Genomic DNA, 15,388 nt, shown 5'->3' with positions numbered 1-15,388 from the left:
GGCTGCTGTCCAGGCGGTGAGGATGCGGAGGGTTTTGGAGTGGGGTGGGGGGGCAGATATGTTTTAAATAAAGGGACAGCCATAAAGGACACGTCATTATCTGAAAGTTGATGCCACTCAAAACCTGTTCATCTTGAAGCTGCCACAAAGAGGCTTTTTGTTGTTTTGGTGGCAACCTGTGGCCTACACTACTGCTTTTAAAGCGCTTTAAAGCACTTTGAAAACGTTTTGAAGCCTGTATATGCAGTGTGTCCTGGGCCCCAACAGTTGTCAAAACTGTTATAAAGCGCTTTAAAGCAGTAGTGTAGATCCCCTGCCACGGTGTCCTTTCTGATGGGAAGGCTGTGCGATCCAGGCTGCTGAGTTTGGGGAAGCAGCTTCAAGGGGAGGTGGGGCTGCAGATGGTTACAAACCAGTCCCTCGGAGCCCCCTTCCCACGTTTGGCAGACTCGCAGCCTGGATGTGGCGGAAGTGTAGCCAAGTCCACACAGAGGTGGGATCAAGGGAGGCACACATCTGGAGAAGAGGGATGTGTGCAGAATTGGAGGCTCCTGCAGATGTTTCCTTGAGGCTGGCTGGAGTATGTGTGTATGAGAGAGAGACAGCGCATGGATGCTGATGAAGACCTTTTGCCCCAGTGATGAAATGCTATGGGGCTGTGGAATTTAGGAAGAGGGTTATGAAATAGGGGATAGCTGCTGCTAGATTTAATGGGTGATCTACAATGGGTGGTCCTGTCACATCTTGGGAAGCGAAGGCAGCTGCTGTGAAAAGAGCAGACTCCATGTCCAGCAAAATTGAAACTGAAACGGCCAGTATCATAGTGATAGCCACAAACTTGCATGGCTTTAAAAGGAGGATTAGACAAATTCATTGAACATAAAGCTATCAGTGGCTACTAGCCATGATAGCTATATAGCACTTCTAGTATCAGAGGCAGCCTGCCTATGTACACCAGTTGCTGGGGAATATGAGCGGGAGGGTGCTGTTGCACTCATGTTCTACTAGTACACTTTGCACAGACAGTGGGTTGACCACTATAGGAACAAAATTTTAACTTGGGGTAAGATTCAACATGAGTCCTACTCATAGGCCCATTTCAATGGGTCTATCCTAAGTAGGATTCATGTTGGAATTTAGACCTGATCTGATACAAAAAGGCCCTTTTTATGTTCTTAAGGGGGTTATGGAGTTGTTCCTTGCAGTTTGTGTGTGGGGTGTGTGTGTGTGTGACAAAGGAGAGGGGTCTTCTCAGTGGTGGCCCCTCAATTATGGAACAAGCTCCCCAGTGAGGCCTGCCTAACAACACTGGCCTGGTTCAGACAACACGCTAAACCATGCTGCTTAATCACAAAATGGTTAAGGGAATGCATGCATTCCCTTAACCATTTTGTGGTTAAGAAGCATGGTTTAGCATGTTGTCTGAACCAGGCCACTGTTAACTTTTCAGCACCAGGTTAAGACTACCCTCTACTCTCAGGCATTTAATGGCATATGATGGGACATTTATGCCAGTAGCCTAAACGGGTCTAGTGTTGTATTGAAAATATTTTTAGCTGTCTAAATGGTTTTACATTTTGTATGTTTAATTTTATATGCTGTATACTGTGCTGTATTTTATTATCTTATGAATTATTGTAAACCGCCCAGAGAGCTTCAACTATTGGATGGTATAGAAATGAAATAAATAAATAGTAATCTTAATGCAGCTCATGTGTGAACCCAGCCTACCCAGTAGAATTTTAAGATGCCTTTTTAATAATGTGCTGCTTTTAATAATGTATTAGTTTTAAATGTTTTAATTAGTTATATGTATTTTATGGTGTTTGCATTTGGGTTGTACCCCACCTCTATCCAGAGGAAGAGGTGGTTAACAAACAAATAAATAAATAAATTTTTTATTATTATTATTATTATTATTATTATTATTATTATTATTATTATTATTATTTGCATTGCATTGATGCTGATGGACTGCTGCTGTTGCTGCCACTATTTGAATTGAATGGATATTACTGGATTTATGGCTGCAATCCTGTGCACATTTACCATTGAATTCAGTGGGATTTATTTCTGACTAAGCCTGCAGATATAGAATTGCTCCATTAATTTTGAATTGAACTTCACTGTCAAAGAGGAATGAAGTTTGATTATAGGGACAATATGTGGGCGAGGAAGCCTTGAAACATAGACAAACATCTATTTTGAATAAGCCGAAAAAGGGAAAGAATGATGTAATGGAACCAAAACAACACTTAAGGTGGAAAAATCCATGCTGCTTAAGTAACAAAGAATCTTGTGACACCTTAAGGCTATCAAATTAATTCTGACATAAACTTTCATAAACTATAGGACAGTTGATCAGATGCATAGAATATTATGGACAGTTTCAGGTTAACTGGATTACCTAGTGCTAGAATGCTGGTGTGATCCACAACAGCTGCACTGTGAATGACCACTGTTAATAATATGATTGTCACTTTTTGCATGTAATTACCTACTGACCTCAATTATCCCCACTCCGTCACCTACACACATATGCACACATGCTATAGGTGCTGTATATAAACCTTAAACTCTCCATAATATTCCTTGCATACAATGAGTTGTGCTATAGTCCACAAAAGTTTATGCCAGAATAAATGCATCTTTAAGGTGTCACAAGATCCATTGTTTTTTCTGCAACAGACTAACATAGCTACCTTCTGGACATGGTCACTGTAGCTTGTTTCCCAAGTTGAGGATCAGGTGTGAACTCATTGCTTTTTTGATATTTATGACTTTAAAAAAATTGTTGACATAACGATATGTATGTATGTATGATAAGGAAAGCTGGATAAATCTGACCCCAGCCAGGAAATGCCTCTTGTGCCCATGTTGTCACCTCTATTTATTCTGATGATACCAAGCTTACAGAGCTCAGTGCAAACTGTGCTGTCACTTCCTCCGCAGGCTCAAGCATACAGCTTTTCAAAATGCGGCTCATCGTGGGGAAGCAGCTGACGCGCACAGTGATTTCAGGCGACGATGCTGCATTCTGAATCGACCCTGCCTGAAAAATGCAACCTTGCCTCAATCTTTTTCATGCCGCGATGGCTGCAATCCCTAGGTCTGGAGTGAATGTTCTACCCCTCCTTTCACCTGCTAGTTTATGGACAGTGTGTCACTCATTTCAAGGCTGGTGACAAATGGTACAAAATTTGTATTGGGCAGTTTAGACTGCCAAGAGCCATTGCTGCAGGGTGGCAGATTCACAAGACCACATGGAGGAATGATATATACAGAGATACCAGTTTATACCATAGATCAGTCTTCCTCAACTTCCGACCTCAGAGGGGGATCTAAACCATACAATAATTTGGATTCCTCCTCTGAGGTTGGAGACAGCCATGCCAGCTCCAAGGTTGGAGACTCCTTCAACCACCGCCTCACAGCCAGCATGGAGAGAAACGCGCCAGCTTCCTCCCTGAGGTAAAAATCCTGACTTTGAAAAGGGGGCATTTTGGTGGGCAGGAAGAGGAGAAGACTGGAGATGCCTGAGCCTCCCCCAGCATTCTTCCCTCCCCTTCCAAAGCACCATTGCGAGACAGGCTGAAAAGCCCATCTAGTGAAAAAGCAAAGAACAGAGGATTGGGAGGTGAACGTTACCTCTGCCTTTCCTCCCACCTTGGTCGCTTCAGCCTGGCAGGGCATAGGAATCTTGGAGGCCTCTCTGTTTGGACTGGCATACAAGTGCACTGGAAATCCTGCCTGTTCCAGATGTGATCATGGGGGTGGAGCTGCTGGCGATACAACCCTGCCATTATTCTTCCACATTGAACTAGGGCAGTGACATCTCTTGCTACACTGAGCTAGGTGGCTGGATCACTTCTAGTGGTGTTATGGATGCTGCTTTCTCTATCTTTTACTCTAGTTGTTTTTTGACTCATTGCTTTCTGTGCTACCCAGTGTTGTCTGTGTTGTATTCATTGACCTTTCCCCGTTTCCCAAGCATTTAATGAATAATGATATCCAACTCTTGAATTGGATCTTCTTCAACATGGGAAAGGATTGCATGCTTAAATCATTTCATATTATATCTATTGCAAATCTGTTTCTTTGTGAAAACCTCCCAGCCATGGTATTAACAACAAACAACAGAGCATCCCACGGTAATACTAATCCAATTAAGGGAATTTCCATTCATTGCGGTTAATATATAGTGGCAAATGTGCTTCAGTCAATTCTAACCTTATATTTTCTTGGTTTGGGCCCTGTTACAACATTGGTCAAATACTTCATCATGAGTGAATACATTATCTCAGTCATTTATGATTTTGTGTTAATGAATCATTTATAAGTCGATGCATACTCTTGTTGCTTATACGTAACTATTCACTGTATAGTTTGAACAAACATCTTCCATCTCATTGCCGTCCATGTGCGCACATGCAGTCAGACAGTCACCATACTTGCATCACATATTGTTTTGCTTCCTAGTTGGATGATTGCAGTATTTCAAGTAGAGAATAACAAAACCACTGCTTCATAGGTTCTTATTATAGGGCAAAGATCCATGCTACATGCATGTTGTGTATAAAATGGCATATAGTAAACAATGTGTAAACAACAAGTCATCAGTCACAAAATTACCAAAGCTCATGCTCATGCTGAACAGACTATGCATTGCTCCTGAAACTTTAGTAAATGCTCAAGGTTTCAAAGATGCTATTATTAATTTGTTTTAATTTTATGCACGTGTTATTTTAACATTAAACATTCAGTTGCTATATTGACGAGATGAATTCCAAAAATGATGTGGTAGTACTCTAGTCATTTTTTAAAATCCCAACCTTACTCTAAGGTGCTCAGAGCAGCACACATCATTCCCTCTTCCCTATTTTACCCTCACAGTAACCCTGAGAGGCTGAGAGGTCATGACTGGCTGAAGATCCCCCCCAGTGAGCTTCATGACTGGTATTAGTGCTGGTATTAACATTTAAAGCCCTAAATGGCTTGGGGCCAGGCTATCTGAAGGAACGCCTCCTCCCCTATGTACCTGCCCAGACTCTAAGGTCATCCTCAGGGGTCCTTCTCCGCGAGTCCTTGCCAAAGGAAGTGAGGCAGGTGGCTACCAGGAGGAGGGCCTTCTCTGCTGTGGCACCCCGGCTGTGGAATGAGCTTCCTAAGGAGGTTTGCTTGGCACCTACATTAATGCTTTTAGACGCCGGGTGAAGACCTTTTTATTCTCCCAGCATTTTAACAGTCTATAAATAAATTTTAACTTGGTGTTTTAAATTTGTAATTTTGCATTGCTGCTGTTTTTATCTGGTTGAGCTTTTATATTGTATTTTATATTATGGTTTTATACTGTTGTTTTATACTTTGAATGTTTTTAATTTTTGTGAACGGCCCCGAGAGCCTTATTTGGCAGTATAGAAATGTAATAAATAAATAAATAAATAAATAAATGACGGAGTGGACATTTGAACTCCGGTCTCTTGAGTTCTGATCTGACACTCTAACCACTACACTACACTGGCTATATACCATGTGTCTGTAGAGCTGCTGCAGCATAGTGGATAAGGATGAGCTGTGAACCAGGCAGTTCTGAATGTAAATCTTCCCTCCGAAGTGAACGTAACTTGTGAACGTAACAAGCCACTGTTCTCTCAGCTTCAACTCTCAATCTGCAATTTGGGTATAATAATACTGACCTATCACAGAAGGTTGTAGCAGGTATTACGGAGATAATTCTGTAAAAGCGCTTTGAATGATCTCAAGAGCATGATGACTATTATTAATACAGAAGTCGTTTGAAGGGACACAATGGTCAGAAGTTAGGCTGCTTCCAGACAGAGAGGGCTCTTTGAGCCACCAGTCAAAAGGAGTTGTGCAGCGCCAACTATTCTGCCTCCCCCTTCTTAGCAGGGTTAAAGTGGAAAGAAAAAGACTAAAGACATGGTGGGAAATGGGAGGGGTATAAATCAAAGGCAATGTTGTCAGAACTTAAGAAGTGCCCTGATGCTGGATCAGACCAAGGGTTCATCTAGTCCAGCGTTCTGTTCACACAGTGGCCAACATTATCTTCTGGACCTCCTGAAAATTGTGTGAGTGAGGCAGGGCAATTGCATAATAAATCGCTCATTTGGAAAACTCCTAAGTGTAATTCTGCCTTCCTTGGAATGTCAGGTTGATAATGCAAATTGTTCTGGAGCTTTTGTTCTGTCTAGTTTGGGTGACGGTAGTGGGAAAACCCTGTTTATTCATAGAACAAAGAGGTAAGTGAAGATTTCCGATTTTTCCCCCAGTCTCACTTCAAGATCTTCAGCATCCAGAGATCATTTTCGGCATATCTCACGCACAGGGCGTGTTCGTCTTTCAGGGCATGAGGAATGTACACACAGGTAGGGGAAGGATATGCAATCAGATATTTGATTTGGCATGCTTCCATTCCTTGGACTCAGTTCAGCTTTCCATTCTAGAAAGAGCAGGGCCCAGGCAAGTATGAACGGTGAAGGAAAGAATGTCCAGGTATTGCATTACTACATCTGTCTGGTGATTTATTTATTTTTGAGTTATGTAAATTGCATGACAAAAATGTTGGCACTAGATTATGCTAAGGAATGTGTAAAGTTTAATGTATATAGATCGGGTGCCTTATATTTCCTAGCTTGTTTGTAAAGGTAAAAACTTTATGAAGTTTTGAAAGGTTGAGAAGAGCTGCTTAATCATAATTGCATCCTTATTTTCTAGTTTTGACACTGACAAGGCATGCACTTTTGCTTTGTGTTGGAATACATTTTTCACAACTGTATGCACATAGATATTCTGTGTGTGTGTGTGTGTGTGTGTGTGTGTGTGTATGACCGACCGACTGACCAGGGCTGGCCCTACCATTAGGCAAAGTGTGGCAGTTGCCTCAGGCAGCAGAAGTTGGGAGGCAGCAACAAGGGGGTGGGGGAGAGAGCTACATGCCACACCACTGTGCGTGCCCTGCACTCTCTAACCTCACATGTAGTCTTCAGGTGCAGTGGAGGATGTTGTCCCATCATCTGTGTTGAAGAAAGATTCCAGTGGCAGTCCAGTTGGATATTGTACATAGAATGGGTGGGGGTGCTTAGTTTTATCATTTATCTCAGGCAACAAAATGTCTTGAGCTGGCCTTGGCACACATGTACCAAAAAAAAAAAAAAAAAAAAAGTAAAAAAAAAAGTCTCTTAGGACTAGGCCCTGCCCAAGGTATCTTGCCTCCTCAAGGGAGACAGCAGTGCCACTCTCCACCCAGCCGGTTAGCTTACTGCTGTTTCTGGTGGCGGCAACCTTGCGGTCACCACCCATGCTCCTGCGTGTGTTGGCTGGGCTCTTCCTCACTTGCTTGGACAGCCAGCTCAGCTGGTTGCTTGCTCCTGCCTTGTGCACCAACTATCACAAGAGGTCCAGCGAACCCCCAGGAGAGGTCAGCCAGGCCCAACCTTTCATGGTAACTTGTAGGAGCCCTGTGGATAGCTGGGGCACAAGGCAGAAGCAACTGAGCAGGCAGGAACAAGTGGCTGGTTGGCTTCCCGAGCAAGTGAGGGAGCAGCTGGCCAAGCAAATGAGTGGGTGGGCAGTGATAGAAAAAAGAAGCTGGACAAGCAATTGGGTGGGTGGGTCATGGCTGCCTGCAATACAAATGAAGTGGCCAAGAGCAGCACAATTCACTAGTCTTTCCTGCTCTGCTGCCTGATTTGGGTGCTTGACCCCATGTAATGGTGGGGGCGACCCTGCTTAGGACACAGTCCTATACTGTAGATCCATCATCTGAAGTGCTATAGCACCTTCCCCAACCTGGTTCCCTCCAGATGTGATGGACTGCCCTTGGCCATGCTAGATGGGAATTAGGAAAATGCAACCCAACACATCTGGAGGGTGCCCAATGGGGCTATAGGACTTGGCCTGGAAGTATGCTTGGGGACTGGCTATGGCAGGGTCATGCTGGCTGTGCCACGGGTGGTGGTGTGGTGTCACCTTGCGGGCGTTGATGCAGGGTGGGTGCTGAGGGTGTGCTCCGCTGAGCATTGTGCAAGGGCAAGGTGTAAAATTAGCAGAGTGATAAAAGATATTCTTGGGCATACTTTAATATACGTCTTCTGGATTCACTTTAGAAAGGACACCACATGAGGAAACAGCTTGTCAAAGTACTCCTCCGGACATTTTTGCAAAATGACATACTTTTGCCATAAGATTTTGTTTAGGGATGGATCCCCTGCTTACTTTTCACTTCAGAAAACTATTTATCTCCACTAGAGAAAAACCTGCCACGAAGTCCACACTTCCAAATGGAAATCTGGGGGTGATATTTTTTTGTTGGGGATTGTTCCCCAACTCAAGTATTGTCCAATGAGCTGAAGTGAAGGTAACTTGGAGCTAGAGAGAAGTTTGCGCTGGGAATCCAATAGAAAGCCATTATCCCAGTAAAGATGGGCTACTCAGTCAGCTCTTGCTGGTCATGCGCTGATTGCAATGCCCACTTGGTCCTACCCTCTCCTGAGTAGAACCCTTAGGCCCAGTTCAGACAACACACTAAACCATCCTGCTTAACCACAAAATGGTTAATGGGATGCATTATTCCGTTAACCATTTTGTGGTTAAGCAGCATGGTTTAGTGTGTTGTCTGAACGGGGCCATTGAGTGACACCCTCTGGCTTCCAGGTGAGCTTTCCTCTGCCAGCTCTGTAGTCCTTGCTAGCCCAATGATGATTCGGCTCAAGGTGGGGATACTGGTGCAGCATGGGGTCAGTCAAAGAGCCAAGTAAGATGTTCTTAGGGCCAGGTAATTTGGTCTATTGTGACAGCAGGCTCTTCAAGGTCCCTAGTTGTGACAGGGGTCTCCATAGTGTCCCACTCCCACAGGAATCATGGTCAAGCTGGACTCTGAGAAGAATCGCTGATGGACACCTTCCTTCCTTCCTTCTTTCCTTCCTTCCTTCCTTTCTTACTCAAAAGCCAAGAAGGTTCTCTCCCCAACCCTGAGAAGAGATTGTTTATGTTCAACCCATTTAGAAAATTAAGTTAAAAATCATTTAAGTTTATTCTTGCAAAATTCTCATACAATGTACAGCTCGTGGGATGATGGAGAATGAACAGAGTCAGTAGGATCCCCCCTCATCAGGGGATCCCCACAAGACTCACTTCATTTTAAATGAAGAGGTAACTCAGTTTTGTCCATGCATTCGATATTTTGCTCTTCATTCTTAATCTCCGTTTACATAGCCATCCGTGAGACCCCCATTATATGGGGGGAATAATCTGCATTTATGTCTGATTATTTGTACAACAGTCTGGAAGACCTGGTTTTTCCCTTTACCCCCTTCACTGCCTGATAATTTGTGTGAAGATTTCCTGTAGGTCTAATAAATTCACTGATAATAGTGCCTGTAGTATGAGACTGACTACCTCTTGATTTGCATCTAAAATTAGCATAATCAGTTCTGCCTCTATCCACCCAGTGCCAATCACAAAAGCATTCAGGTGGAAAGTATTTTTAAGAAGAAGAAAAAACACTACTGCATTTGCTCATCATTACACTTTTTTTCTTTCTGTATCATTTAAGTTAAATAATGAAGGGGTTGTGGTTGTTACTAAGAAAAAAATACCACTGGGGTGTCATTGTAAAACTAATTTTAGTTGTCCTGAAATCTGCAAACAAAGGAAGATCAGTCTTTTGCATTCTTATATAGATGCATTTATAAAGATAATGTGCATGATCCACCAGGAATTTCTGGTGGAAGAAGAATTAAAACTACTTTCTTGAGAGAGAGAGAGAGAGAGAGAGAGAGAGAGAGAGAGAGAGAGAGAGAGAGAGAGAGAGAGAGAGAGAGAGAGGTGGCTGTATAGAGGATCATGATAGGGGTACAAAACCATTATTTTTGTTTCAAAATGCTATGAAAAAATAACACAACCATTATATGTTAAATGCAGTACTCCCAAACTTTCTCCATTCAAAGGGATCTTTTTTAAAGTACAGTCTCCAGATCTTCCTTATTTCACTTTTGTTTCGGTTAATTACAGTTATTCAGTTAAAGTTAATTAAAAGAATGATATGACCTGGAGAGCCATTTACTGAAAACATCCAAAGCTATAGTCCCATTAAGTTCACAAAACCTTCTCTTTTGAGGAGTATTGGGTTGAACAAAAAGCCGTTCACAATAAAAGAATTGTGTTATGAGCCAGGCAAGAATTCCTCCTTCAGGGTTGGCAGGGAAGGGGAATCAGGTGTCCTTCACATCCTTGCCTAGCAGTGCGGGATGCCTTTGGCGGGAGAAAAAAGGAAGTGGGTTGGTTAAGCCAGACTCAATTACATCCACCTGAAAAAAAAGTGCAATGGCACCTCACTTCACGTTACTGAAGAGTAGGGGTGGGTCAATCTGTCATTTTTGCTTTGTCCTGCTCTCAGCTGTTTCCAATCTTAAATTCTTTCCATCTTGATTATGAGGAAATTTGCAAATTTGGGTAAATTCTTATCAAAACTCAACTGAAGTTCTTACCCAGCTGCTAGATTAAATAGGTATATGGAGAGAGGCATGTTGTACCTGCCTGCTGCTGTATAGCTTTTGAAAATGAGGAGCTGGACAGAAAAAGAAGTCAGGCAAGACACCCCCAGTGGCCTCCTCTTAACCAAGAAGAGGTAGGCACCAAAGGGATCTCTCCAAGCTGGGAGAGTGGGGCTCCAAATGGCAGATGCGGTTCAATGTAAACAAGTTTAAGGTGATGCACGTTGGGAGGGGGGGAACCCCAACTTCAAGTATAACCCTTGGTCTGATCCAGCATGGCTCTTCTTGTGTTCTTATGTTCTTATCATGTCAGTGGCTTCTCAGGGTACTGATGAATGGGGCTGACCTTACCTGGATAGTCCCTCTTTGGGTACATAAACAAATTGCAAAGGATATCGATACCTTATATGACATGCTAACTGCCTCTGTGAAAGCCTCTGAATTCCTTCAAGCTACAGCTCCTTTCCAAACGACAATATTTCATCTTATGTGCCTACACTGTTTACGGTAAATGGAGTTCTTTCATTCTTATAAACAGCTTGACTAATAAACAGGATTCTTAACTAAGCTTTCAGTTCCTTCAGTTAATTCATTGGTTTTCCCCAGTCTACAACAGCAGTGTACATATGCATAGAAATAAAACACTGCAAAACAAAATGAAAAACTCAACCCTAATGTGATTATACATTGTATCGAGATTCTTTTTGTGGTGTTTATTGGTGTACTAATGCGTTCCTGCACATAAACATAGAGTGGTCAGGTGTCCTCTTTTAGAGAGGACACCTGGTCTTTTATTTCTTTTATGGAGGTCTTTTATTTTAGATTAAAAATAATGAACCATAGGAACTCTTGCCCATCCATAGTTAACACCTGGACAGCACACTGAACAGGTAGGCACTCAGGTCACCTGGTCACAATCTTTCAAAGTATGATAATGTATTATATTTCTATTTAAATTATAGTCATTATTTCTAACTTTGCATCTATACATATAAATTAGTATGTCAAATGTTATGCAAATCACTGTTCCCCTTTGTCCTTTTTTTTGTGATGCATGTCCTCTTTTCTGGTGATTCATAAGTGTCCATCCTAGTTAAAACGTCACACACAAATCATCTTAGTACAGTCTTATCATTATTGCTATTCTTACCTCAAAGCACACAAGCACACTTATAGAACACAAAAAGAATCTTCTGGATGCAGTCATACGACCACACAAAGTTTGCATTTTGGTTTAATGTTTTATCAATGCACATATGCATTGTGTCTGTGCGTGGAGAGGACGAGGGAGGATGAATGAACTGAATAAATCCCAGAATTAATTTTAGAAGTTCCACAAGTTAAATCAAAATTCAGGAAGAGGGGATTAAGTACACAGTGCACCCAGGAAACAATAAAGGAACAGAACAGAGGAAATTATCCTATCCATAATTTAGGTATAAAATTCATAGCACCAGAATGATCCTGGAAAAGTTAAGTACTTTGTGTGTTTCACTTTCCCTCATTGATATTAATAAGATTTAATAGCGCTTAGCTTTGATAGATCTTCCCTATTATTTCAAGATACCTAAACACTGTCTTGGTAAAGTAAGCTGGAAATCCTTTGGGTACAGTGATTATTAATGGAAAATAAAAGAGTCCTCCCCCCTCCCTACAAGAGAAACTTTAATAAGTACCAATTGTTCCTCAAGCACTTTTTGAAAAGGGTTCTTTCTCAAGTTTAGAAGGGATTGAAGAGAAATATGTGCATTGTAATAAAAGCAAAGCACTCTTCAAGGGCTTAAAAATGAAGCATGGTGATTATGGTATGCCGAGTGTTTTTAATAAAGACCCCCAGAGATTTTCTATACAAAAGCCAATCAGATATGGAATATTCATAAGAAAAATAATTTGGCAGTGTGATTCCCCCCCCCTCATTAAGAACATAAAAAGAACCATACTGGATCAGACCAAAAGACTATCAAATCCAGCACTCTGTTCACACAGGGCCTTGCTAGACCTGCCAGGATAAGCCGGCAGGGAGGCGGGGCGACGGCGCGCTGACGTTAGCATGCGCCGCCCGGGCTTCCAGACGCGGGACGCGCAGGGACATCGGGATCCCTGCAGCATCTGCCATTTTTTTTTAAGTTCAAAGGGGCCACGTGCGGCCCGAAGACTCCGGAGAAAGTAAGCCATTTTTTTTAGTTAACCCCTCCATCCGCTCCTGAACCCTTCCTGATCTTTCTCTCCCTCCGTGTCCCGTGTGTCGTCTCTCCTTCTCCCTCCGTGTGTGTGTGTGTGTCCTGTGTCATCTTCCCTCTGTGTGTGTGTGTGTGTTCTGTGTCGTCTCTCCTCCTTCTCCTTCCGTGTGTGTGTGTGTCCTGTGTCGTCTCTCCTCCTTCTTCTTCCCGGGATTTCCCCCGGCCAATGGGCACAGCGCTCCACAGCTTTTTGCGGCTACTTGGGGCTGGGGAAAAGGTGTGCCATAAGCGACTTCGCTTATGGCGCGTTAGAGGAGGCTTCAGTGCGGCCTGGGGCCGGATTCCCCTGTGCGTCATGTGGAAGCACAGCAGGGAAACCGGCTCTCAAGGCGCGCTAAGGCCTCGTCTAGCAACGCCCACAGTGACCAACCAGATGCCTGTGGGAAACCCACAGCAGAACACGAGCATGATTTAGCAGCTTCCTGTTCGTGGTTCCTCTGATACTGGAGGCAATATATAGCTATCATGACTAGTAGCCATGGTAGTCTTATTCTCCATGAATTTGTCTAATCTACTTTTAAAGCTCTGCAAGTTGGTGTCTGTCCCTGCATCTTGTGGAGGTGAATTTCTTAGCTTAACTATGCACTGTGTGAAGAAGTCCTTTCTTTTATAGACTCTGAACCCCCTGCTCCCAATTCAGCTTCATGGGATGACAGCATTGACTTCTAATATTATGAGAGAGGGAGAAAAATGCCTTCCTATCGATTGTCTCCATACTATGCACAATTTTTCACACTACAATCTGAACTACAAAGCCTCAAACATAACCTTTCCCTATAGAGGCATTGCTCCAGCCCCTTGTTGATTTTGGTTGTCCTTTTCTATACCACCAGTTTTACAATATCCCTTTTGACCAGAACTGCTGTGACCAGAACTGTATTTCAACTCTATTTCAACCATAGTTGAATCATAGGTTTGTATAAAGCTATTATAATGTTGTTGTTGTACTTGTTGTTGTTGTTGTTATTCCTTTCCTTATGAACCCAAACACGGAATTTGCCCTTTACTCTTTGGTTGACATAATTATCAAGCTCTTCACCACAACGCCAATATCCTATTCCTGGTCAGTCACCGCTAGCTCAGACCCTAGAGGCAAGTTAAGATTTTTTGCTGTAGCAAGCACCTCCTTCAAAGGAAACCAAACCTGGGTAAGTCCTGGAATTCCTGAAACTTCTCACCAGATCAGTGCTGTGCAATTGTTTGGTTAAAATACAGTTGGTGTGGATTCTGAATAGCTCCTACTTTGGGCATCTTTGCCAGGCAGGGATGTATTAAAAACATTGTTTCAGTTCATTTTTTTATCAGGATTTTACAGAGTCTGCACCTTCTGGATTGAGCATGGACTCAGATGGAATCTGCGTTCAAAGTTCATACATTTCCAAGCATGCCGGTGATTCGCAGACCATAAAATTCATTCGTCAACACACGTACATTTAAAAAATGCACATGAAAAAATGCATACTTTTGAAAAATGAGCACATACACACTTTAATCAATGGACTCAGATGGAATCTGCGTTCGAAGTTCATACATTTCCAAGCATGCTGTGTGATTCGAGGATCATAAACGTCAACACATGTACATTTAAAAAATGCACATGAAAAAATACATACTTTTGAAAAATGAGCACATATACACTTTAATCAATGGGGAAAGAATGCATGATTGAAGTGTACGCTTGGAAAAATACGCACGAAAATTCACATGGATTTCCACGCGAAATGACCCCCCCCCAAAAAATGTTCCCAATCTGATATGGCCTTGAGTCAGACTGAGTTTCAAGATGGAATTCAGAGAATTTTGGCTCACTTGAGTTTTGCTGATTCACACGTCTCTATGGCCAGGCTAACATCAAGTCCTACCACTCTGATCTCAGTTGGTGGTGGCTGCTTGCAACCCAATGGGGTATTCTGTTGTGGGAGTATTTCCAATTCTGAGGCTCAGGCACATACATAGCCATTTAAGTTGGCTTTCCTTGTGACCCCCACAGGGAGTGACAGGGTGCAGAGAGGAGCAAGGAATCTCTGGTGGGGGGGGGCAGAGTGTGTCACAATGAAATATATGAAATGTTGGTAAATGCAAGCAACTGCTTTTCAGGCAAGGTATTGCTGAGCTATGTGTGCACAAATTGTTGTGTTGTTGTTGTTAAATCATGAACCTTCATTCTGGCTCCTAAAAAAACATTTGGTCAATACGCTATTGGCACCCAACTGTATTCCAATTCTGAACTGGGAACAATGTCTTGCTACTTAATCAGTGCAAAGCACCTGTAGCTGGTTGAATTAAGGTCAACAGACTGAAACAGAACCCAGATAAGATGAAAGTTACTGGATTCATAGGTAGCACTACTGCAGAAGTCCCAGGAACATTTTTAATCAAATTGAGAAGAAATCTAGACATTGTTGTTGTTGTTGTTGTTGATAATAATAATAATAATAATAATAATAATAATAATAATAATAATTGCATTTGTATACTGCCCCATAGCTGAACCTCTCTGGGTGATTTACATAAGATAAAAACACTTAAAAACCATATACAAAAATTAAAAATCACAAAAAGCATACAATATACATATACATTTAAATAATAATAAAATGAAGCTTCTCATTTGAGAGCTGCAGCCCTTCCTAC

Source organism: Elgaria multicarinata, chromosome 2, assembly GCF_023053635.1.
Source record: "Elgaria multicarinata webbii isolate HBS135686 ecotype San Diego chromosome 2, rElgMul1.1.pri, whole genome shotgun sequence".
Classification (NCBI taxonomy): domain Eukaryota; kingdom Metazoa; phylum Chordata; class Lepidosauria; order Squamata; family Anguidae; genus Elgaria; species Elgaria multicarinata.
The sequence above is the reverse complement of the archived record's forward strand: the minus strand, read 5'-3'. Positions refer to the sequence as shown.